Here is a 25,041-nt window from a genome sequence, read left to right as displayed (position 1 = left end):
CATGCCTCTGAAGTGAACGGAGGAGCCACAGAGCGTGGATGGGTGAGGACTTACCACTGGCCCCTCTCACATCCTCGGCTTCCTTCCCCCATGACCACGCCCACCTGCACCCACCCAGGCCCCTACAGGGGAGTGTGGACCACTGGCGAGGCCACTGGTTCCCAAACTGTGCCCATCCGCATCCCAGAGGGCTTCGAAGAACACGGACACTGAGCCCACCAAGTTTCTGATGCAACAAATCTGGAATATGACTCCAAATGCACTTGTTTTTGGTTGGTGCATTGCAATTACGCATCTTTATGAGATGCAGGATGGTAGTCGCACACAGGACACATCACTCATTCAGCCCCTCCCCATTTCCCACCCCATTCATCCCCTCCTCCCTCCCTCCTCCTTGTGTTTGGCTTACTGATTGGCTTTGATATGTCTGTGGATATACTTCATGGGCATTAGGTGATCCCCCCCCACCCATCACCCTCAGTGAGGTCTCCTTTCCCCTTTCTCCTTCTTTGCCGACTGCACTTTTTCTAACAGGTTATTTTGTGATGAAAATGCTTAGCACCCAGGGACTCCACTAGCAGAATCACCCGAACTTGCAAAAGCTGCTAAAAGCAGGTGAGCTGGAGTCCTGGCTTGCTGTCCTTGTTTGCTGAATTGTTCAGTGACAGCCACTCACTGGAGTCTCTCTCCTGCTTCCCCAAATTTCTACCTCAATTTCTCTTTGACAAGAATGATCAAGTGTCTGAGAGTGACCCTACTTGAGATCTAACCTGGTCGCCTGCACCAGCCTTTGCACCAGTGCCCTGAGCCCCTTGTGCAGAGCGTGGAGGGCCAGGCACCACCTGCACCAGCAGTGGGCTGTGTTCCAAGAGAGGAGCCCAGGCTCAAGGAGCTGGTGTCTTTTCTGATAGACAGTAAGCCTGCCTGACTTTTACCCTGGAAGGACAATTTTTTTGGTAACACAAACAGTAACAACAATAGCAGCAGCAACAACAACCACGAAAGCAAGACAGAAAACCTTGGTTCCGGGGTAGACAGTATCCCCATCTAAGATGGCTGTTTACTATGTAGGCATTCTTAAATCTGGAGTAAGGCATCATATACCTGGGCTGTCGTGACATGCAGACACCAGGAAGAATTCTCAGCACTCCCCCATGGAAATTGCCCAGATATAAAATCCCCTGAAGGCCATGTTGGTGGGCAGAATAGCGCCTCACCCACATGACACCAATGCCCACGTCCTGGGACCCGAACGTGCATTACCTCAGTGCTGTGCTAGCTTCCCAGAGCTGCCATGAGGAAGCGCCACATGCCTGGGGGCTCAAAATAACTGGAACCTCTTTTCTCACAGTTTTGGAGGCTAGAAGTTCACAGTGCTGTGGGACCGGGCTCCCTCCAAATCTCTAGGGGAGAACCCTTCCGTGTCTCCTCTAAGTCCGGCAGTTCCAAGCATTTCTCAGCTCACAGATGCATGGTTCAGTATCTGCTGCAGTCTCCATGTGCGCCCTCCCTGGGTGTGTGCATCTTCATGTGACTGAGGAGGAAGCCAGCCGTATAGGTCGAGGGGCTCACTCATCTCCACTAATAACTCCTCATATCTCACTAAATCTGCAATGACCCTATTTCCATATAAGGCCACATTCTGGGGTTCTGGGGGTCAGGCATTCAACATATCATCTTTTGAGAAGAGAGAATTTGACATACATGTATTAGTATTGCTCATCAGTAGACCTTAAAATAAGGATATTATCCTGCGTTACCTGGGTGGATTTGGTGGAATCGCAAGGGTCCTCAAAGGTAGAAGAAAGAGAGCAAAAGTGTAGGTCAGAGAGATGTGATACTAGGACTCAACCCTATTGGTAGCTTTAAGATGAAGCAAGGGATAAGAGCCAGGAGACACAGATGTCCCCAGAGGTTCAGGACAAGCCCACGGCTTCTCTCCTAGGGCCCCCAGAAAGAAACGCAGCCCTCCCAATACCTTGACTTTAGCCTCACGAGGCTGCTTCAGAACGTCTATCCTACACAAATGTAAGATAAACTTGTGTTGTTTCAAGCCACTAAGTTTGTGGTAATGTGTTATCACAGGCCTCTAATAGAACTGCCAAGCACCACGCAGTTAAGGCAACACAGCTCCCCGTTCCCCAAGCTATTCCTTTTAATATTTTGTACACCACAAATTAACATATTTTACGTGGCCATTGTTTGCCATTTCCAATCCCATGGCCCCATGTGTATAACTGTTTCTGAATCTCAGAATAAAGGGATTTTGCTCAGACCGCCGATTTCGCCTTGCTCCCCTCTGTTTACCTTAGTTAGAGCTCTGGGCTTCTCTGTGCCACCTCTAGGTGACTGAACACTGAATACCTAATTTTGTAGCAGGCTTTACTTTGTTTTTTCAATTAAAAGAGTTTGTTGATAGAAGGGAGGAAGAGTACTTGCCTGCCTAATATCTGTTTATTTAGCTCGATGATACCATGTTTATACAGCAGAAGCTCCAGAAATTAATCAATATTTCCCATGACACAACACCAGCCCTCAGTACACACAGAGGCTGGCATACCTTGGGCATGGTGCAGGTTGGGTCCCAGACTACTGCAGAAAAGCAAATATAACTATAAAGTGGGTCGCACGAATTTGTTGGTTTACCAGTATATGTAAAAGCTGTAGGTGTGCAATAGCATCATGCCTAAAAATAATAATAATAATAATAATGTATGTACCCTAATTTAAAAATGCCAAACTGTGACACAGAGCCCCAAAGTAAATGGTGCAGAAAAGCTTGGAGAGACAGTACAGAGAGACTTTCTCCATTCACAGCTACCTCCAACATTCGAGTTGTAAAAGACACTGTATTTTACATTCACAAACATACCAAAGTCAATCGCTAAGCCAAGCATGAGAAGGAGGGAGAGGGAGGGAATGGGGTGGGAATTGGGGAAGGGTTAATTGAGCAACGTGTGCACGTATGTCTCCACCATCTTGCATCCCATTAAGATGTCTGACTACAATGCACAAATAACATTTTTTTAAAGTCACTGTATATGCAAAGTGGGACAAAGTAAAGCCCTGTCAAGTAAAGTCTAATAAAATGAAGTTTGTCAAGCAGGGTGTGGTGGCATACGCTTGTAATCCCTGGCCTTGGGAGGCGGAGACAGGAATATTGCGCTAGTTCGGAGCCAGCCTTGCTGGCTTAAGAGCCCCTGTTTCCAAACAACAACAAAAAAAACAAATAAAATAGGTCTGGGAGTGTAGCCCGGAGGTAGAAGAGCTTCCAGGAACCCCAGTTACCCCCCCCCCCACACACACACAATAAGTGAAGTTTGTCCATACATTACGACCACTTGGACACTTATTTTCTACATTTTTTTTGGTGTGTGTAGTACTGAGGATGGAACCCAGGGGGCATTCTACCTCTGAGCTACACTCCCAGCTCTATTTTTTATTTATTCTTTATTTTGAAACAGGGTCTCACTGAATTGCAGAGAGCCTCACTAAGTAGCTGAGGCTGTCTGTGAACCGCGATCCTCCTATCTCAGCCTCCCAAATGCTGGGATTACAAGCATCACCTTTGAACTCTCTTCAAGGTGGAGGCGTGAGCATTTTACACTCCCACTAAATCATTGGTAAATGGTCAAAGATGGGGATAGTTGCTTTCTTTGGGATTTTTTTTCACGGGTCACTTTCCTTTTCTGTATTTCTGCATTGTTTTCTCTTCTCCTGGCTTTTCTCCAGGCCCCCGTCATTCTGTCGCTCAGCTTCCTGAAGCAGAACAACGTGTTCCAGGTTTGGTCTCGTTAGATGCTCTGATCTGTGAGGCAATCCTTCTCTTCATAATGAAACCTTGTTCTTACCTGGCACCTTACAAATAGAATCTACTGCTGGTGAGGATATCTCTCTCTCTCTCTCTCTCTCTCTCTCTCTCTCTCTCTCTCTCTCACACACACACACACACACACACACACACACACGCACACACACACACACATATACACTTCATTCCAAAGGCTGAGCAAAAGTAGGTTACCAGCTCCTTCAGAAAACATAAAACTGCCAACCATGTGGCTGCACATTTTTTTCCAAGGGACTCACTTAATAGCACAATGTGCTTCAAAAGAAAACGCTCATAATATTACCTTGAAATTTTAGAGTCCTTCCCGCTTGAGTCTCAAAGTACAGGTGGAAACTTGAGCGTATCTCATAACTTCCCCACGGGAACAACACTCCCGCTTTTCAATGTGACCTACTTAGTGGGAGAGTGAAGCAGGGAGCTTTGGGGAGAAGTCCCTGCAGAGCCCCAGAGGGTGGGGCTTTCGAAACGGTGTCCAGCATGACATCAGCGAGTCGGTGTCCAGGAGTGCGGCTACTGGGAGAAGAATAGTGACGCACAATTCACGTGCAGGAGAGTGCAATTCTTCTGTAAGAATCAAGAAGTTCCTGGAAAATGTCAGATACCGGATGTTTCCGGACCTCATGGAATGGCTGTGGAGTGACTTGTAGCTCACTCTGTACCTTGGTTTAGCGCAGGTTGGGTCCCAGACTACTGCAGAAAAGCAAATACAACCATAAAGTGGGTCATATGAACTTGTTGGTTTCCCAGTGCGTGTAAAAGCTGCAGGTGTTTTGAACTTGGCCGTCTTAACGTGATCTAGAAAGGTGCAATCAGATGGCCTCAAGGTCAAGCGAGGGAGAAGCAGGATTTGGATTTTGCACTGCACTTTCCAAACAAAGCTGAAGTGACTAAGTTCAGCCTGGTGTAGATTATACTGAGCTTCTAAGGTTGAGACATTGGGAGAAAATTCCTGACATCCGTCCTGAGAAAAAACACGAGTTTATGTTGCTTTCATCTTGGAGATCGCTTTGCTAATGGCTACTCCACTGCAGACACTCCAAATGTCCCTACAGATTGAACATTAAGTCTTCCTTTCTTGCCTTCCAACACAATGGTATGTGGATTAACTCACTAAGATCTTTCAGAGAGGTACTTAAGAGGTAAAAGTATTACTTGCAGAACACAGAGTTATAACCACTGGTGCTAAACATGTAGATTTACTAAAGTTAGTTAACATCCTTTCTAAAAATGCTTCTGGCCATACTGGAGTTGGCCCCTTTTTCTTGGATTTTCCAGTAAGTTTTTGTGACAGACAAGTGAAAAACATGATTTGTAGCCTCTTGTGACCTTTCTAGACTGAGGTTGTCACAAAAATACCAAGACTGTCAAAACTTCTGGTTCAAGGTAACAGATTAGACTAATACCCTGCTGAACCCTGTCGAGTGGGAGGCAAAAGGATAAATCCATCATGCCCACCCCATCTGTATGTAAAATTGTGACATTTTGCTCATCGTGGATTTTCATGCATCAGTTTTGATTTATTACAAGATTGCATTAGATATCATTTGTCTTGATGACCTTTTGGTGCCCTCTTAAATTTTATAGCCTACGCAAATGAAGCAGCCGAGTCTTAGACTTGTACGTGTGCAATTGGACATGTCCCTCTGGCAGCCCCACTGAAATGACTGTAGATACCCAAGAACAAAGAAGAAAGGTAGGAGAAAGCGACTTTGGTGACAGCACACTGGGGTGTATTTTCTGGAGAGAGTAAGCTGAGGCTGTCTGAACTTGGAGTGTCAAGCACAGCTGAAGAGGACACCCAAAGATTATCCAGACAAGTAATATTTAATGTATTCTTCTAATAAATCAAAGTTGAGGCAAAAAAAAAAAAAGCCAGGCGTAGTGGCGCATGCTTGTAATCCCAGTACTTGGGAGGCTGAGATGGAGGATCACAAGTTCACAGCTAGCCTCAGCTACTTAGTGAGGCTATCAGAAACTTAGTGAGACCCTGTTTAAAAATAAAGAATAAAAAATAGGGGTAGGAATTCATCTCAGAGGTAGAATGCCCCTGGGTTTAATCCTGAGTACCACACATACTAAAAAAAAATTGACAATGAAGGCAGGATAAGAGGTAGATGATAAGTAAACGTGTACCATAATTCAGACAGGTTTGAGTATGTCCCCCAAGGGCGAATGTGTCAAAAATCTTGGTCCTCAGTGTGGCAATGTTGGGATATGGTGGAACCTTGAACATGGGATCCTAATTTCAGGTAATTAGGTCATTGGGCGTGCCAGCTTTGGAAGGAATTACTGTAGCTCCCGTGAGACCTCAGGTAGTTCTTTCAAAAGCCAGCTGGTATAAGAGATCAAGCCTGACCTCCAAATTCATCTCTGGTCATGAGAATCATGGTATGACACAGCTAGGGAGGCCCTCACCAGAGCTGGGTAGATGCTGGTGCTGTAAAGTAAATGAACTTATTTCCCTTATACATCATCCATTCTCAGGTATCTTGTCATAGCAATAGAAAACTAACTAATATGATGTTTAAAATTCCAATCTCCTTCCAATTTTAAAATGAGGTTCCAACTAGCCACGTTCCCTTCAGGTAGGAGATTAGGAGGACCTCTCTAACAGAGGATACTGACCCTGGGTGTTACCGGCGGGTTCAGTCCTGTGGGGGGGCAAGTCCACTAGCGGTCGGGGGCCTCAGAAAGATGGGTCAAAAGGCAGGCGACGTTCTGCAGATCCTTATCTGCAGCGGTTCTTTTCCCCTCTATGAATTCCTTAAGTTTTTAGTTATGACGCTTTGGAAAAGAACCTGGGGTGGACAAAGGCTTCTTGAGCCAATGACACTTTATTATGAAAACCCCAAGAAATTTATACACTTCACCAGTAAAGTTAAGAGAAAGGGGGGAGGTCTTTCAGCTGGCTGTTGGCCCTCGAAGAATTAACTTCTGTTTCTCTCCAAGGTCTTGCAGATAAGCAGCTCCAGGTGGCAGCCTCCCAGGATAGTCAAGGCTTGGGAGCTTCTCGGGAACTTTCCATCTTTTGGGCTCAGTTCATATAGCAAGTGTGGGGAGATGTGGTGATTCAGGTGAATGTGATGGAGTTTTTTCAGGTGTTGGCATCTTATCTTTTAAATCTGAAAGCTTAAGCATACTCACAACACAGTTTGGTAGACAAAATATCACAAATAACACCACAAGGTTCTTAGTTCTAATTGTCAGATGTATTTCCTTAACTGCTGAGCACTCTTCTTTAAACAACAAGCCTATTAAAAGAATCCACTTCCCTGTCACAAACTCTCTGCAACCTGCTTCTAACTTTCTAATTCCTTTCTTTCCCAGTTGGGACTTTTTTATGATAAGCTCTTCTTCATGCAAAAATACTTTTCTTACTCTTACGGTATTTCTTTTCCTTCATACATATATATATTTAGAATATCTGTCCTTTATTCTGTCATATTCATTTCTAACTATGCGGCCATTTTTTCTGTCTCCTGGGGTGCTCACACTGAGGTAAAAGTTAACAGTCTTTTTCTTTGGGTCTATTGTATTCGGGCAGCTAAGTTGTTTCTTTAAGGTCACACACAAAGTTTTTCTCTGTCTCTAGGCAGGATTTCAAGAGTGAATAATTATTTTGAACTGAGCTACTTTTGCCGGAGTGATAGATAGTGATAAAGGTCGGAGGCCATTTGTGATTGCTGCAGCTGGGGTGCTTATCACAGTACCTGAATTCTGGCCAGTTTCTCATTATTGTTGAGCAGAGCCAAGGACGTTTAGACAAATTACTAGAGAGTTTATTTCCACGGACTCAGTTTCTTTTTATATTTCTAATTTCACATCACTGGAGCAATTCGTGTAGAAAGTTAAAAGAAATAATAGTGAAGGGTATCTAAAAGTGGGGGGTACTTTGGCCAGAGATGATACCTCCTTCTCGGGGTGTTTTTGCCGATTTTTACTATGTGGAGTGGGGGTTCTCAACACATAGATGCCGAGGCAGTAGGATGTCTTGGCACCTGGGGGTTCTAAGGAAATGGCCAGCCTGATCCTTCTACAGTGAAGCCCTGTCCAAGGCTTAAACCAATGGGGCTACATGGTCTGAAACTGCCACAACTATGAGGTCAAAGTATAAAGCAAAAATCTCTTTGCTTCCTAAGTGTTCAGTGTCAGGTATTACATTATAGTGCCACACCGCTGACTAAGTCAATGCTATATTGAATAGCCATGAGAACATATATATTGAGTAAATAAAAATATCCCAGCTCAAATTTAAAGCTCAGTAAAAAAGTAAAAAGATAATCCTGAGGCATTCTCCCAGAATGTAGAGTAAAAAGACAAATGAAGAGGCCGGTGTGGTGGCACACGCTTGTAATCTCTGCGCTTGGGAGGCAGAGACAGGAGGATCGCGCAGGTGTGAAGCCGACCTCACTGGCTTAAGAGACCCTGTTTCCAAAGAAAAAGTATAAAAATAGGTCTGGGAGTATAGCCTGGAGGTAGAAGGGTTCCATCCCCAGTATCACACACACACACACACACACACACACACACACACACACACGACAAAGAAGAGGGAGGAAAAATAAGAAATTTAGAGAATAGATTTAGGTACTGGAAAGCCAATAAGAAATTCATAGAAGAGAAATATGAATAGGAAGTAGTGGGGAAGGAATCAGTTAAGAAATATCAGAGGGGCTGGGTGTGGCAGTGCATGACTGCATCCCACTCCTTGGGAAACTGAGACAGAAGGATAGTAGGTTTGAGACCAGCCTCCACAACTTAGTGAGACTCTCAGAAACCTCGTAAGACCCTGTTTTAAAACAATAAATAAAAAGACTGGAGGTATAGCTTGGAAGTAGAATGCCCCTGTGTTCAATCCCCAGGATCCTCCTAAAGAAAAGAAAAATAAAATAGCATAGGAACATTCCTCAGAACAAAAGGACTCTGTTTTCCTGATAAAAATCCTGCCATATACCTTGCCAAAGTCTGAAAAGGATTTACACCAAGACATATTATTACAAAACTTCAGAACTCTGAGGACAAAAGACCCAGAGCCCTTCCGGAGACAAGCAACAGCGAGATACAGATGAAGACTCAGAAGGGCGTGTGACTGCTTCACACCAACCCCAGAGCTGGAAGTCGAGGAAGCAAGGCTTCAGGAATCCTGAGATTTCTGTCCCAGCCGGAAAAATCTAATATGTGTGAGGCTGGCATGTGGACCCGTGAGGATTAGAACTTCCTCACAAAGAATTTGCTACTATAGGAACCATGGGAAAAGAAATGACTACAGAATACAATGAACGTGCCTTCAGGTAGAATTCATGCACAGACGTCCTTACACGTTTGATAGCTCTAAAGGCCACTGATGCCAGGAGACAGAGTTTGAGTATGAAGGAGTAAAAGGCACAAGAACCTAGATAGGGAAATAGACACCCAAACCCATGCTAATTCAGGACAAAGACACACTGCAGGGAAAACAAATATCCTGTGCAAGAAAGAAAAGGAAAGGCTGGACATGGCAGTGTGCGCCTGTAATTCTAGTACTTGGGAGGCCGAGGTAGGTGAATCACGGGTTCAAAGTCAGCCTCAGAAACTTAGCGAGGCTCTCAGCAACTCAGTAAGACTCTGTTCCCAAATAAAAAATAAAATAGGGGAGAGGTAGAATAACCCAATTCAACCTCCAGTACCACAAAGAAAGAGGACAGAGAAAAAGAGAGGGAGAAAAGGAGAGAGAAAGAGAAAGAGAGAGAGAGAGAGAGAGAGAGAGAGAGAGAGAGAGAGAGAGAGAGAATGGTGTGAGAAATAAAAAGTAAATATGGTATATTGTGTGCCTAGTCTATGAATACCATTTACACACGTATTTATGTAAATACTGAACACCAACGTTGTGGTGGGATTCCAAAGTTATGCTACAGCCAAACTAGGCGGTAACACTATAGAGACTGAGAGGATGGATGGAATGAGAGGCCATGAGTGGAGGCAGATGGTTACCAGTGTCTATGAGGACGGAGTTGTCCTCTTCCATAACAGGAAGTGAATAGGTAATACTTCAGTAGATAATGCAAGGAAAAGAAACAGGGGCATGTAATTTACAGATAGGAAGGGAAAGATCCAAACCGTGTGCTATACGCAGGGTTGTGAGTAGTTGCCTCTGGGGAAGAGAAGATGCTAAGGAGATGCCACTATTTCTCATTTTAAAATAGTACAGTTTGCCGGGCGTGGTGGCACACGCTTGTAATCCCCGCGCTTGGGAGGCAGAGACAGGAGGATCACGCAGGTTCGAAGCCAGCCGCGCGCGCTGGCTTAGGAGACCCTGTTTCCAAATATAAAATGTAAAAATAGGTCTGGGAGTGTAGCCCGGAGGTAGAAGGGCTTCCAGGAACCCCAGTACCACCAATAATAATAATAATAATAATAATAATAATAATAATAATAAATAAAATAGTACAGTTTGACTTGGAAATATGTGCATACAAGGAAAAAGAAAACTAAATTAGAAAAGGAAGAGGAGGTTGATCCTTCACAGCAGTTCACAGGGCAGGGAGTTTGGACGTGAGCAACTCGCATGCGCAGTGGGTAGGGCTCGATGGGTGCTCTCAGTGACACCTTGGTCCTCCCAGTGGCATGCAGAGACCTCGCTTTTGAGACTTCAGTGTTTCTGTTGGGCCACCACTCTCCAGTCATGCTACTGCTTTATTGCTTCCCCAAATAAGAAGCCTGTGAGGATGTTTCTAGGTAGGAAATACGAACAACAATTAAGAATAAATGAATAAAGATTCCAACACCAGCCTGGGTAGGTGAGAATTAATTATATACTTGATTAAAGAGATTAGAGTTCGTTCAGAGTTAAGTGTTCTTCCTCCCCGTATCTTGATCTCAGGTTTGTAAATGAGTCACCATTACTGAGTCTGCCCGGCCTCACGATCCCTGAGCAACGCAGGTTAAGCGCGCCCTTTCTCCATTCCCCAGCTCAGTCCTAGAAGTCGTGCATAATTTCCATGCCCAAGCAGTGGAGGAAATCTCTTTAATCCTTACCACTTTCCCCTAGGGCCTGCTGCACATGCCGGATGCTGTGAATTTTTAATTAACGCAGAGTTGATGATGTATATGCAGTTATATAGTCTACCAGGGTCAAATGGCTTTTCTATTCCTGCTCAAATGGTATCGTCTAAAAAGGCTTGAGAGAAAGCAGTCTGAAAAATGAGCGTGCTAAAGAGCGCTCACTTTAGAGAATCAAAATAGGCAATTATCGTAGTTAATATCGACAGAAAGAAGAGCTATGGAGCAAAACCCATTTTTACTGTTGTTCTAATTCTTCCCACCTGCCCTGTTATGTCCTCGTTTTCTGGCTTTTCTGCCCCTTGGCTCCCAGGAGTCCAAACCTCATCGGCTTCTTGAACTCCGTGACCCTTTAACTTTGGCTTACCCCTTAAATTCAGCCAAGGAAGAAGGAAGGCAAGTGGACAGGGGCTGAATGCCTCAGTCCCTGCTGTACTCTACCTGTGTCCAAGCTGACTCTGGACTCCAGTAACCCCACTCCTCTTTCTGTCCCTTCGGGACTAAGGATGATGTATTGGTCTATTTTTCATTGTTGTGACAAAATATCCAGGGGCTGTGTAAGGTATAAGGAAAGAGATTTTTTTCCCCTTACATTTTGGAGGCTGAAAGTCCAAATGGTATGGTACTGGATCTGGTGAGGGGCCCCCTGACCTGTCACATCATGGTGGTGTTAAGTTTTTTAGGCGCAATAAAAAAGGCGAGAGAGACCAGTGCACCAAAAAGAATTTTAATAGTCTTCTCTTGGGTATAGGAGCTGGACCGCTGCTGAAGACCTCTGAACTCCTCCAACGCTGGAAGGGAAATGCCCTTCCTTTTAAAGTTTACGTCTTGTGGGTGAGGTTACGGGTGGAAACTCTGCCCCTCTCGCGATATCGCCTGTCTCGCGATATCACCCAGCAGAGTCTCCTCCTTTCCTAAGGTCCCGTCAGGTGGATGGTAGGGAGGAAGGTATAAACCTGTCAGGTGGATGGTAGGGAGGAAGGTATAAGAAAGAGAGCGATCACAGCATGAGGTGGGAAGTCAGATCCAGGAGTCAAGCTCGCTGTTTTATAACTATGACCATGAACACCAGCTGGGGTTCAACGAGAAAAACCTTAGTCTTTTCCAACTGGGCCCTACTTCTTGTTTTGCTTGTGTGTGTGTGTGTGTGTGTGTGTGTGTGTGTGTGTGTGTGTGTGAGAGAGAGAGAGAGAGAGAGAGAGAGAGAGAGAGAGAGAGAGAGAGAGGAAGAGAGACAGACAGACAGAGACACACACACAGAGAAAGAAAAACAGACAGACAGACAGACAGACAGACAGACACTAGGAGTTGAACCCAAGGGCATTCTACCTCTGAGCTATACCCCATCCCAAATTTTTTATTTTGAAACAGGGTCTCAGTACGCTGCAGAGGTCCTCACTAAGTTGCTAAGATTAGTCTCAAGCTTGGAATCCTCCTGTCTCACCCTTCCAGGTACTGGGATCATTCCAGCACCACCACACCAAGGACCAAGCTTCCAATGCACAGAAGCTGGGGGACAGACACCGACCTTGTTCAATCCAGGTGGAAACAGCTCCCCATAGGTACTAGTTCTCATCCTTGGTTATTTCCATGAAACCATTCAACATCCTCTGAAGAAAGTTTAATGGGGCTTTTGTCAAACTTTGTGAATGTGCCATCTATTTGCTGCCAAGGTCCTGACTGATGTGTCTGGTGTCTAGCCATGCCATCTACTTATCTTCCAGGTTTTGCCCTGGGACCAACAACATCTCTGACTTACGCATTTCTGCATCCTAGGGTTTGGAACATGGCCTGGTGTGTTCTAGGCAATTTGTATAAGCTGAATGACAGAAGTGATACCCCAGTTAGAGAATTCACAGAGTGGAGGACTCTGCATCAGAGGGAAAGCTGCCATTCTTAACACAACCGGACTATGAGACATGATTGGAAATTGTACAGTTTGGGACAGAAACATTTATTGTCTGTGGCTTATAGTAAAAAAAAAATTTGTTTAGGTCAAGCCTCCTTTTCCAACCCCACACTGAAATGTTGAGATTAGCGGGATATAGAGCCAACTTCTTCAGAAACTATCTTATGTAAAAATTCTGAAGGTACAGGGACCTTCTTCTCTGACACCTCGTAAAGTTGGCCTTTGCCCCTTACCATTTCTCTCTCCTGCCACCCCCAATGCGGCCACGTGATGGCAGCCACTGCTCCAACAACAGCTCCACACAAGTCCACCAGAAGGTAGTAGAGGAGGCTCTTCTGCCTTGCCTTGTTTATTGGGGAGGCCTTCAGCAGACTCACTCTCCTGACCATTGGCTTTGGTTGGCTCTCCTGCCCATGACCGAGCTGCAGGAGAGGCTAAGAAAGTGAATACTTGGCATTCTGGGAGGCGAACTTCACCTGCGTGATGGACTGTCTTCTGTGTCCCCCACTCCCAATTGATATACTGAAGCCCTAACCCTTGAGGTGATGGCATCAGGAGGCAGAGATTGAGGAGGTGATTAGGTCATGAGGGTGGACTCCTTGTCAACGGGAGCAGTGCCCTCATAAGAAGAGATGCTCCAGCTTGCTCCATCTCTCTGGTCTTCACTATGCAAGGAGACAAAACGACGTGACATCCTTAAGCTAGGGAGTGGGCCCTCGCCTGACTGTGATCCCGGACCTTTCCAGGCACCACAACTGTTTGAGAAAAAATGATTGCTGTTCAAGCCACCCAGTTATTTTGTATTAGAAACCCAAGCTGACAAAGACACCCAGCAAGGAAGAAGGAGTGTTGAATAAACAACCAACAGTGTCAGCAACATAAATCAAAGAAGCAGAAGAGAAGAGCTGTGCGAATCTCTGAAGGTGCATGCTTACCGGGAAAAGTTATTTGCTAGGCATGCTTGAGTCCGTTCCTCAAGTGGGCTGATTTATTGGAGAAGAGAAAATCCAGGGGCAGCAACTATGGTGACTTCAGTCTGTCTTTTCAGTAAGTAGAAAGCAGTGCTACATAGAGCAGTCTCACAGAGAAACAGAGATAACGAGTGCATATTTATAAGGGCATTATGAGATCCACAGATGAAAGCTGTCACAGCACTAAAAATACAGACACTTCTTTGCACTCGACACTGTTCCTCCCTTATTCTCAGTTGCGTTTCCGTGGTTTATTAAATTTACTTGCATTTTATGATAATGATGTTTGACATGCCAAAAAAAGTTAACGTTCGTCAGCAATTCTGCTGTAGGTCTTTTTGCCAAAGAATTGCTGAAGCAATAAAAGTTGTCTCCAGGTTAAATTTTATGGTACAATATCATTTTATATGCCATTATGTATGTTGTTTTACAGTCTAATATCATCTTAAGTAAGGTACTATTCTTTTTCATTTGAAGAAAAATACATTATTTTTACTTGTTCAAAAGAGGAAAAAACACACATATCTGTCTGTCCTCTGCATCTGATATATTTCATCTCTGTGTGTGCCACACATGCTTATATATAACAGCCTTGTGTCTGTGATGTGTGTTTTGTGTGTGTATATGTATGTGTAGTGTGTACATGTGTTGTATATATGTGGGTAGTACATGTGATATGTTTGTGTGTATGGCGTGTGTACTGTAAGTATGTGTATGATATGTGTAGTCCATGTGTTTGGGGTATGTAGAGTGTGTGCACGTGTGCATGTGTGCGTGTGTCCCTTTTACACAGTGAGTGTGCTAAAGCTCATGACAGCTTATACCGCTCACTAGTGATGGAGACCAGATTTGAATCCAGGTTTATCCATGATTTTTATTTCTACCTCCCCCTTCATAACACAGGCGGTTCTATGACTGCGCAGACTTCAAAGGGATTTTGAGTCACTTATAAAACTGAGTCACAGGATGAGATGTATTCTTTTCCTAAGGCTGTCATAAATTATCTTAAGCTGAATGGCTCAAAACAATAGAAATCTGTCCTTTCTCAGATCAGGAGGCCAGAATTCCAAAATCAAGGTATCAGCCAGGTCGGGTCTTCCTGAAGGCTCTCTGCAATGGTGTGTTCTGTGCTGCTCGCAAGCTTCTGGCAGCTGCCTGCAGTTCTTGGTATTCTTTGGCTTGTAGATGTGTCAGTCCAATCTGTCTCCATATTAACATGGTCCTCTCCTTTTTGAGTCTTATCCTTTTATAAGAAGGCCAGTCGTTGGACTTAGGACCCATCCTAATCCAGTTTTATCTTAAGTGAACTAATTACATCTGCAAATACCTTCTTTTCAAATGAGGTCACACTGTGAGGTTCCATGTTGTCTTAGTCCGTTTTGTGTTGTTATAACAGAATGCCCAAGGCTGGATACTGTATAAAGACAAGAGCTTTGTTTGGCTCAAGATTCCAGTGGCCAGCAAATTTAAACATGGTGTCCATCAAGGACCCCTGTCTGTGTCTTCACATGGCGAATGGCAACACCTGGTAGATACTAGCGTGAGAGATTCTGTGGTGAGAGAAGCAGAAAGAGAGAGGGTAGGGGCCAGGCTGATCTTTTATAAGAACCTGCTCTCTTGGCAACTAATCCAGTTCCATGAGACTTCACCCATCCCGTGAGACCGGCGCTAATCTCTCCAGGAGGGTAGTCATGACCCAGACACTGCCCACCAGGCCCCATCTCTGAAAGGTTCCCACCACTTCTCAATACTGTCACACCAGAGACCAAGCTTCCGGCATGAGCCAAACCACCTCCAAAGTCAACCACGGGCAGACGTGGATTGGTGGTGGCAGGGCGGTAGTGGTGAGATGTAATTAAGAAATTGAAAGAATCTGACCTCACTGTCTAGCTACCCACTGGGCTCTGTGCAGCCAGGATGTGCATAGAAAGGCCAGGGTGAGGCCCATGCTCACGTAGCTAGTCAACAAATATCGGTTGAGCCCTACTAAGCACTCTAAGCACTGGGCTAGAAGAGTGAGTGGGACAGGAAAGAGAACCAAGCTTCTGAGCTGTCTTATCGAGTCTGGGGTTTGTTGGCTTCAGCTCCAGTGGCAAAGAGGCCTGGGATGTGGTGCCAGCAGGTGGACAGGGCTGGAGCCTTTGCCATGGGCTGTAAACATATGGATCGATACCAGGGTCATGGACATTCACAGGCCCTCACATTTCACAGGAAACTCTTGCATACCTCACCCGATTTATTCTCTCGGAAACACCTGGAAATGGAGTTTAGGATGATGTCTGTTTTCCTGATGAGAAAATGAACCCACAATCTTTCATTTGAAAACCTTTGGGTTTTCTCTGTGCGGTTGTAGTCAGGCAGGGAGCACAAAGATATGACATGACCCCCGGGCGATGGGGAGTTCAGGGACCATGGCCAGCTAAAGTCCAGTAGATGTCAATGCAGATTCAGATCAAGTTCTTCAAAACTGCTCTGTGGATACTTGTCCAAATGAGAGAGGCCCAGGTCCTCTGACCCCAGCAATCTCTCTTCTAGGAATTTATCTTCATACGTGTGTGAAACGACCCAATGGCCATCGATTAGTGACTGGTTAAAGAAATGTTAATATATAGCCACACTAAGGATTGATATGGTGCTAATCAAAATGATGGCTGTAACGTACTAACCTGAATCCATCTCTCAGATACACAATGGACTGAAAGAAGCCTTTGTTCAGGGAATACATATCTGTCTGAGCATTTATGGAGTATCTGTAAGAATACACCAGAAATTGCTGAGATTGCTTGCCTCCAGGGTGGGGAGCTAGGAAGTTTTTTCATAAAGCATTTTGATTTTTGAGCTATGTGCATACATTTCCTGTGTATGTGTGTGCATGGAGGGGTACCGGGTTTGAACCCAGGTACATTTTCCCTCTGAGCTACACCACAGCCCTTTTTAATTTTTTTTATTTTCAAAGAGTCTCACTAGGTGGTTGAGAGTCCCACTAAGTTACTGAAGTTGGTCTAGAACCTGTGATTCTCTTGTCTCAGCCTCCCAAGTACTAGGATTATAGGTGTACGTCACCATACCTGACCTCCTATTTTTAGTAACTAAGTAAAATGCTGTATAGGTCTAAGCAGTACCAGGGAAGGGCAATTAAGGCTGCCATTCTGTGACGCTTTTCCTGCACTCAAGGTCATGTTGAGGACATTGATCAATCTTCCCCAGACATACCTCTGGGCTTGTTAAATGTGTGTATTTCATTGACCCAAATAATTTTATTCTCTGAGTGTTGAGAACCTCTCTTGAGGCCATTTGAACCGACGCTGGATTCCTTAACCATATTCCTTCTCCACAGAGGAGAATATTCCTAAAAGAGAGAATACCCTCAACCTAATTGCTTAGGACCTTCAAAAATTTCCGGATTCATTGGTGTGCCTCATCAGATTCCTGCCTCATCAAACTAAGAATTCCCAATTTTCCCCAAATCTGGTGTCACAAATGGGCAAATCAAACCCAAATACTTAAAAAAAAATCTCTTAACCACACTTGTCTTTCTAGATTCCTAATGCACATGTTGTGAAACACAATCTAGAGAGAGGAGTCCAACTCTTTTGTGTTTCTGGTGAAAGAACTATACTCGTAACCAAGAATTAACCCCACGGAGTCTTATTTCTATGGGACGTTGTGCTTTTTTAGGGACGATTGTGATTTGCTCTTAAAGATCAATGCATTTTTAATCTTTTATACGCATTTAAAAAGAACCTTCTACAGAACGTCTGAGCCCAACAAGTAGCTCGAGTCATCAGACCCTCGAGGAGGGCAACGTGAGACTGGTTTTTGCCCTTGTGGGTGTGGCTGTTGCTGGTCATAAGACTTTGAGAATGAGCCAGGGTCTTAAGTGGGGTGGCCATACTGTCTACCTGCTGGCAACACACCCTAAAAAAATCCAGAGCCTACACTGTAAACAAAAGAGGTTCAGTATTGGAAAGAAGTTCAACATTGGAAATATAAACAAAAGCAGTTCAACTAGGAGAAGAGAAAGGACCGAGGAGAGGACCCTGCCTGAGATTCCCCCAGACGGCAAGAGGCTGGGGCCGCCTGTCTCAGACACCAGCCTGGCTGCTGGGGGCTGTTTGCTGCCTGTGGGAGAGCAATGGGCAAGAGGCCCAGCAGTGTCCCCGGAGTCCCTTCCACCCTCATCCCCGGAGCCGGGAGCATGTCCTGGAGCTGCGTGAAGGCAGGAAGTACGTGGATTGTGGGAACCTCGGGTTGACCCCAGCTCTGGATTCACCAGGGCTGCTTTGCTCAAAGATGGATGAAGAGAGGGCAGGCGGCTCTCAGAGATGGTGGCTTTGGCCCTGGTGTGCAGAGGAGGCAGAGTGACCCAAGCCATGGGCAGCTGCAGTGACATTGCTTGGATGGTACAGTGGCACAGTCACCTCCTGATGGGCAGCCTTTCCACTGTCCCCATCCCGACAGCCCTGCTCTGAAGCTGGAGGCTTCACCCGGTTCCTCTGTGTGCAGAGCCCAGCTGCCTCTCCTAGGCATGGGGGTCGTTCCCATTCCCCTTCCATCCCTAACTTCCCTGCTCCCCACCCCATTGTGGAAAGAGTACGACAAACGTTAACCTTATCTCTCCATCACGTTAAAGCACAGAAAGCTCTGCAGCGATCACTTGTCTTGGTCTGCTTTTCACCTCTATTAAAGGATCCCAAAGACTGGGGATCGCTAAACAGTAGACGTTTATTTGACTCCAGGCTTGGCGGCTAGAGAATCCCAGAGCACGGCAGGGGCTTGTACAGCGGCAGCAGGGTAGTGAGCCCGAGAGAGACAGAGTGCGCCAGGGCAGGAGGGCTGAAGGGGGCCAGGATCCATCTTCTCATGGGAACCCGCTGCTATGGGAGAGGAACCGCTTCTCCCGGGATAAGGGGGTCAATCCCTTCAAAAAGGCAGGACCCCCATCACCGCTAGAAGGACCTGCCTCCCAACACTGTACCAAGAGCAAGTAAATTCCAACATGAGCTCCTGAGCGGCCATTCCATCCATAAAACGACAGGTTGGAACTAGAAAATATTGGACTAAGTGAAATCAGCCAGTCTCATAATGTCGAGGGTCAGATGTTTCCTCCCAGATGTGGAAGTTAGAGAGAAAATAGAAAACAAAGGGACTTTAGATAAACGAGGAGAGAGAGTAATAGAGTGGAGGGAGGGGTTGAGGGAGGGAGGTAGACAGGGCAAAGGGGGCTCGATGAAGGAGACAGTTCAAATGATGCTACAGGCAAGGCCATCAATCTCACCAACGTGTACAGGGAGGGGTGTAGCAGAGTGGGACCAAAAGGGAACACACCAACGGCAGAGTGCATGTGTGTCTGCTTCACTCAGAACCTCACTATGGTGTTTAATCACCATGCACCAATAAAAGTCTATCAATTATTTTATTTTTTATTTTTTTGAGGTACTGGGGATGGAACACAGGGGCATCCTACCTCCGAGCTACACCCCCAGCCCAATTTTTTTATTCCTTTTTTTTTCCTTTTTGGTGGTACTGGGGTTCCTGGAAACCCTTCTACCTCTGGGCTACACTCCCAGACCTATTTTATACTTTTTTAAACTTGGAAACAGGGTCTCTTAAGCCAGCGCGGCTGGCTTCAAGCCTGCACGATCCTCCTGTTTCCGCCTCCCAAGCGAGGGGATTACAAGGGTATGCCACCACGCCCGGCTTATTCTTTATTTTGAAACATAATCTCACTTGGTTGTAAAGGGCCTCACTAAGTAGCTGAGGCTGTCCGCAAACTGTGATCCTCCAGTCTCAGCCTCCCAAATGCTGGAATTACAAATGTGTGCCACCACACCTGGCTTTATTAATTTTTTTTAAAATATAGAATTCTTGGAGCTGTGAAATGGGACCATAGGGAATGTAAAATATGGGCCCTATTCTTTTGGAGCTTATGCAGGTCAAAAGCTATAAATAACAACAGCAGGAGGTGGGGCTGGTCATTGGGAGAGGAAAAAAGGCTTGTGTGCTGCCCACAGAGCCAGCCTGCAGGACGAATCCACCCACTGGGGTTGAAAGCACTGGAGTAGGAGGCCCAAGGCCAGGACTGAGGAGGTCATTTTGGTCATGTGACCCTGGGATTGCCAGCACCTTCCCACAGGCCAGAGCCTGAGATGGAGAGAATCCTGTCCTGAGTGGTCCAGAGGCCTCTGGTCTCTTTCTTTTTCTCCAGCAACAGCGGCATCTCCTGTACTCACCCAACTCTTTCTCTATCAAATCATGGTGTGATGGTTTCTAAGATTTTTCAGCCCTGAGACTCTAGGAGACCTGCGATGTGGTAACATGTAGGAGAACCGTAAATCACCCCACATTTGTAAGACGTTATTTTGTTATTACTACCTCCGGCAATAAAGATTTCACAGAGGAAGTGGAATTTGAGCTCGGTCTTGAAAGAGGAGTCGGATTTGGCCAATGGCAGAGTATGCACAGAGCTGATAGGGAAGCCCAAAAAATGGGAGAAAAGAGAGGAAGGGAAGTAGAGGTTCTGATTAGGGAGCAAGCTGATAGATTTCTGGTGGCCATGATGGGAAGCCCGGTTCATCCACAGCGTCCAAGACAGGTCTCAGGTAGGGGGCTTGTCTTGTAAAAATGTATCAGGGATCCACACCCTGCCATATTTCCCAGCAGCTGAGTCTTCCCACCCATGAGCACAACAGCTTGTTCTTCCTCGGAAGGATCTAGAAAGCAGGCTGAGCTCCAACACCAGCCCCCTTCCAGCGGGAAGTGTAAGGAGAGACTGGGATTTTCAGTTGATAGCACTTGCAAGTTTCACCTTGCACGTTGAACCCTCGTCTGAGTTCATCAAAGCCTGGTCTTTCCCGAGCCTTCAGAAGCTCTCTCTCGACCGGGGAGCAGGCAGTGGCATAAACGAGGACTGCTCTGAAAGTCAATGTTGAAGTTCACAGCACGGAACATTTCCCAGGCCTTGCTGGCATTACGGAATCACAGACCGCGTAGCTGACTCTGTGCTGAGAGTCGTCCCTGCGAAGGGAAGCCGTCCTAGGCATGGCAGGCAGTGGCATTTAATTACCATTCACAGACTCCCCTCCAAACTGTTCTTGGATGCTTCAGCTATGACTCTGCTTGCTTCTAAAATAAAATTTTGTGATTATGCTCTGGGTAGGTGTGGATGGCCTGCAGGGATGCCTAGCATGTTTTTGTTATGTTGGTTCATCTAAAGAAAATTACAGAGCTCAACAAAAAAGGAAATGCTCTTTTACTAATGAGCTGAGAGAATTCTTGGTGGACAAGGGGTAGGGTCTGTGGGTCGTTCGGGTGTATTTGAGGGGGGGTTAACACCCGATTGATATTAGCCCCAGGGAGCCCAATCTTTAGACTATCAACCTCAGAGAGAAAATGGCACTTGTCATTCTTCCCAAGATATCTTAGGCCCCTCTGTCAATACCCTACTGAGGTCCAGTTGTGGAAGCTGCTGTTGGCACTGTTTTGCTGTGTCTCTTTTCTTTTGCTATAACAAAATGCCTGAGGCTGGAAAAATGTACAAAGAAAAAGGTTATTAGGTCATAATTTTGGAGGCCAGACTGGGAGACCCCATCTCTTTGTCACTTTATGATGGGTGGCATCATGGCAGAAATGAATGCCAGAGGGGAGATTACATGTCAAGGCAGGAAGCCAGAGAAATTCAATGATCAGGTTCTCTGTTTTATAACAACTAATTCTGGTAGGAAATAACCAGGTCCCACAAGACCATCCTAAGAGCAGTGCCTCCTATGACCTCACCACCTTCTATGAGACTTCCATTTTTAATGGTTCCACTATCCCCCAACACTGCTTCACTACGGACCAAGTCTCTAGCACATGAACTTTTTCTTTTTTTTAACAGTACTGGAGATGGAACCCAGGGGCATTCTACCTCTGAGCTACACCTCCAGCCCTATTTTTTATTCTTTATTTTGCAACAGCGTCTCACTGAGTTGCAAAGGGCCTCACTAAGTAGCTGAGACTGTCCTTGAACTGCGGTCCTCCTGTCTCAGCCTCCTAAATGCTGGGATTACAAGCGTGCGCCACCATGCCCAGCATCCTTGGACATTTGAATGACCCAATGATGCTGTGTCCAGTCAGTGAACCTGTTGCCTGGGAGGAGGTGGTTGGAGCCAGGAATGAACTCATCGGTGTGAACCCATTTGTCCCAAGGGTTGCCATTAGAGTGCAGAAGGCCACAGCTACCCGGAGCAGCAGGGCCAGATCTGAAAAGCTGCTAGAGAGGGAGGAAGGGAAAGGCGGGAATCTGCAGCCAGCATCCTGACCTGAGTGATGGCTGAGACAGGTCTGCTTATGAGGAAGAGGAGAATGTGCTGAATGGGAACACCCTTGTCCACCCTACAATTTTGTCTAAAGCCAGACCTGCATTTAGTTCCCAGAAATGAACCTGTCAGCAAACCAAGGGAAGAGCTGTTTGTTATTTGCTGGGGTTTGCAAAAGCCCAGGTGGTTGTAGCAGGACCTCTGGCCCTGCTTACTACCTCCTTCTCAGGTGCAAAGCGTGACAGGCTGGGGTGGGAGCCACAGTCGGCCACGGCAGCTGGAAGCAATGGTAAGGAAGGACTGCCAGGCAGAAGCCCTCCTCCTCAGCACTCTTCTGATGGGACCAAAGTGTCTTGGTCTCTACCTCTTAGACCTCGGTCAGCCCTTACTGTTTAGAATTCTCCTCACTTATTTCTTGATGTTCTTATTTATTTATTTTTTCTTAACAAAGAGAAGAAGCCATCTGTTAGTACCTTACCCTGCAAGTAAAAGATGCTAGATTCATTTTTTGCCCATTTACAATCCCTCATAGGCGCTCAGCTCCCTTCCCAGAGCCCTACTCTGTGATCTGTTAAAAAAAAAAAAAAAAAAAAAAAACTTGCCTGCTGGGTGTGGTGATAATGCCTATAATCCCAGTTCTTAAGAGGCTGAAACAAGGATATTTCAGGTTCAAGGCCAGCCTGAGCAATTTAGCAAGGTCCTCCTCAACTTAGTGAGACCCTATTTCAAAATAAAAATAAAATAGGGCTGGGGGTGTAGCTTAGAAGAAGCTTAGAAGAAGAATGCTTCTGGGTTCAATCAGTGCCAAAAAAAAAAAAAAAGTCTTATTCTTCAGGAAGATTCCAGAAGCTGAAACATAACACCAAAAAAACCAAAATTTTACAAAACATGGCAGCCCCTCTAAGCCCTGGGCCTTCTGCCACGCCTGAGCAGACTGGCTAGTCTCTCTGAGTTTCAGTTTCTTTGTTTATTAAACAAATAAGCAAATAAAATGATTGCGCTCACCCACAGCATTCTGAAGTTTCTTCAAGCTTCAAGATTTTATTTTTAGTTGGTTAAATTGACATATAATGAGTATACATATGTATAGAGTATTATGAGATGTTTTAATACATATATCTATTGTTTAAAATTTATGTCAGGGTAAAAATATCAATCTCCTTAAACGCTTATGATTTCTTTGTGGTAAGGGTATTCAGAAACTTTTCTTCCAGCTTTTAAAAATTATATAGACAACACTGAGCCGGGCATGGTGGTGCACAATTTTAATCCCAGTACTTGGGAGGCTAAGACAAGAGGATTGCGTGGGTTCGAAGCCAGCCTCAGCAGCTTAGTGAGGCTCTCAGCATCTTAGTGAGACACTGTTTCCAAATAAAATATAAAATAGGTCTGGGAGTGTAGCCTGGAGGTAGAAAGCCTCTGGGTTCCATCCCAGGTACCACACACACACACACACTATATATATATATATATATATATATATATATATATATATATATATATATTACTATATATATATACGTATATATAGTACAAAAATGCACCAGAGCTTCCTTAACCTATGTAGATATAACCTAGTACCCACCAGTCACCCTCTGCCCATCCTTCCCTGTCTTTCCTCTGTCCAGCCTCTGGTTTCCAACACTCTACTTCCAATCTCTACAAGATTATATTTTAGTTTCTACATACAAGTGAGATTATGCGGCAGTTGTCTTTCTGAGTTTGGCTTATTCTATTTAACATAATAAGCTTTTATATTTTTTATCTCATGATCTTGAAAATGCAATAGTTTCAGATTAGTGATCATTTCCAAATAACAATGAGATATGTCCCAAATGTGCCTCAGATGTCTTCAGGACTATGATGTTCCTTCAATTCTGCACGTTCAAAATCCATAGGATAGCACCTGCTGTGTTTTTAATGACATAATCTTCACAAGTCTTCTGATCAGTCCTATAAAAAATATAAAAACATGGCAGTTATTAAGCCAAATAAAGAGCAGGAGAGACCCAACTGCAATGTTCCATGAACACCAAAGAAGGCAAAAGAATAGAAACAAAATGAATCAAGGAGGCTTATAAATTTCTCTAAAAGTGTAGTGCGTGGTGATGCATGCCTGTAATCCCAGCACTCAGGAGGCTGAGACAGAAGGATTGCAGGTTCAAAGCCAGCCTCAGCAACTTATGAGGCCCTGTGTAGTTTGATGAGACCCTGTTCCAAAATAAATAATAAAATAGGGCTAGGGGTGTAGCTCAGTTCTCAGTATCAGAATAAAAAAATAAGTTAATAAGTAATTACTTAGCACTAAAGTGAAGTGAGCTATCAAACCATGAATAGATGTGTAGAAATTTGAAATGTATATTTCAATGGGAAAGAAGCCATCTGAAAGATTATAAACTCCATAAATGCTAATTATATGACATTCTGGGTGGGGGAGATAGTAAAAAGCCAGGATTTGTAAAAAGCCAGGAGTTGGGAAGAGAAGGAGGAGAATAGGCAGAGCCTAGAGGATTTTTAAGGCAGCTAAAATACTATGTATGATACTGTCTTGGTGGATCCATGTTCTTGTATATTTATACATTTATCAACACCCATAGAATGTTCAGTATCAAGGGCAAAGCTTGATGCAAACTAGGGACCTTGGCAAAGTTGACATATCCATGTAGGTTCATTGCTACTGTCTGAGTGGCTTCTGAAAGTCCATGTCTTGAAACTGTCAATCCTCAATGAGCACTGCTCAGGGGAAGGGTCTAATTACAAACTATTTAAGATCAACAACTTAAAGGAGGGACATCTTGGCTCGCTGTTGCAGAGGTTTCAGCTCATGGTGAGTTGGCCCTGTCACTTTGGGCCTGTGATAGCATGGCACATCATGATGGGATGTGTGGCCAAGGACGTCTGCTCACTTCATGGCATCCATGAAGGAAAGAGGGAAAGTAGAGGGGACAGGTCCCAATATCCCCTCTTAGAACA

The sequence above is a fragment of the Muscardinus avellanarius genome, assembly GCF_963383645.1.
Source record: "Muscardinus avellanarius genome assembly, chromosome: 15".
In the NCBI taxonomy this organism is placed as follows: Eukaryota; Metazoa; Chordata; class Mammalia; order Rodentia; family Gliridae; genus Muscardinus; species Muscardinus avellanarius.
Note: the sequence above shows the minus strand (reverse complement) of the source record.